We start from the raw sequence: 2,195 nt of genomic DNA on the forward strand, positions 1-2,195 counted from the left end.
CAATAAAAGTAATATTTTAGAACAAAAGCAAACTGGTGCTTTTGATTTATTACAATGTTGTTCTACCAAGAACCGATGGAAGATTCTGTTAATATCCTTTAGAGCTGGCCATTTCCAAAAACTCCCATTTTTCTCCAAGCAGCTGACTGATTTATGGACTTCCAGTGCAACACTGAGCCAATATTCCCCCTCATAGTGAACAATCACTTGAGACACAGATACTGAACAGGAGTCATTAATCTGTCATTGCTTTCTTCCAATGTTCTCAGGTCAGAGTCATTATCATCATCTGATATAAATGATGTTGTAACTTCACCACTACTAGTGGTCACTGTCTTCTTGGAAATCATAATATATACTATGTTAAGATGACTGCCTTGAAAATTATACTGCAGGTTATTATATTTGTCATTGATAGCTTCCCCTTCTGAAAAAAAATTCATTGAATACATTAGCAATTTCAAGTTGTTCTCTTACTACCATCCCATTGTGGTCAATAATACTGTCCATACAGGATTTGTCTCTGTCTGTTCTAAAACTGTTTATCACTCCCCAGACACTAGTAGTAACAGTGTGTGAAGCGTGAAGCTTGTTTGCAACATAGTTGCTCCTAGTTGTCATTAATAATACTTTATAGTAATCTTGATAAGTTTTGAAAGACTCCTTTAGCTTGAGATTTTGTCTATTATTCAGCAATGCGCTATGGAATAATTTAAATTTTTCCCTTGCTTCAATGCCCTCATTATTTATCCAGATGCTTTTGTTTATCTTTTTGGTTTGTTTAACTTTTGTGGCTACAACTGGGCACGTGGCTTCATAAAATAGTAGAAGTCAGCGGCAAAGCTATCACAGGAAAAGCTATCATTCTCAAACCATGGTATGTGTGCTAACATGCAGTTCAGTAGATTGATGTTACCATTATACTCAATTCTTTTGCTTACATATAGTTTCTTTTTTGTGTCTGAGGGCATCTCATTTGCCTCCAATTGAAGCTGTATTGCATGGTGATCAGAGATGGCTAGTTTTAGAACAGATGTACTGTATGAAAGACAGGTCATGTTTGTTATTATGTTATCTAGACATGTTTTGCTGTTACCAATCACTCTAGTTGGTTCATGGACAAGTAGGGTCAGATTGAATTCATCAAGTAGGAGGTGTAGCTTTTTGGTGTTGGCATCATTGGTTAATAAGTCTATATTTATATCTCCTGTTATTATAGCATTTACAGGGCCACTTAACACAAAATATGTGCTGTCTACATATATAAGTAGGACAAACAGATTTTTGAAAAATACCAGTAAGTCAGATAGATTTTTGAAAAATGTATCACAGATGCCCCACGTGGCCTATACACACTGATAATTGCCATTTTTCTCTACCCCGTTTTAGATTTATTGCAGCGAATTCTGTGATTCCTTCTATGCAGAATGCACTTACATCAGTAACATTGAAATTACTTGCTTTAACAGTGAAGATTGGTACACCATCCTCAGACTTCTTTTCCTACTAAAGGCAGAACAAAATTTCATAGAGATTGGTTGACTAACACTAATTAGGTCTTGAGTTTAGCAATGTTTAGTTATGACTAAAATACCAGGTTTATCAATGCATGTAATAATATCTAGATCATTGTGCTTGTTTATATGAGTGACATTAAGTCTGAGTTTCTCCTACAGGACTATACACGATAATTCAGAGCTAAAAATCTGTCCAGCAGGCTTTACAGGTTTCCCAGGCTTGCCTACAGTGGCTGTTCATGTGGCAGATTATGATTTGGTGGGTCGGTGGAAATGTACTTATTTACACCATTTTGTGGAGAATTTCGCCTGATTTCCTTGACAGTTAATTTGCTGACAGTCTTTTGGGGTCTTTTATTCATGTGCATACCATAAGTTGTGTGCAGGTCTCTTTCTAGATTCCTGACATTTACCAGGGACACATTGTGAAATTTGTTACATATTTTTTAAGCTTATCATTTGTCTTGTTCATTATAGATTGTTCCACTAGATCGTGTCTCTGTGGAATATTAATGATAATTACTTTAGTGTTAATCAACTCACCAAGTGCCACTTTCATGTGCCAGATAAGAAGAAGGGACAGGCTGATATGACATCAGTTAAGACATCAGGGAATAACTTACGTGGTACAAGAGGGAACTGTAGATGGTAAAAACTGTAGAGGAAGACAGATATCGG

This window comes from Schistocerca nitens, chromosome 5 (genome assembly GCF_023898315.1).
Source record: "Schistocerca nitens isolate TAMUIC-IGC-003100 chromosome 5, iqSchNite1.1, whole genome shotgun sequence".
NCBI classification, from domain to species: domain Eukaryota; kingdom Metazoa; phylum Arthropoda; class Insecta; order Orthoptera; family Acrididae; genus Schistocerca; species Schistocerca nitens.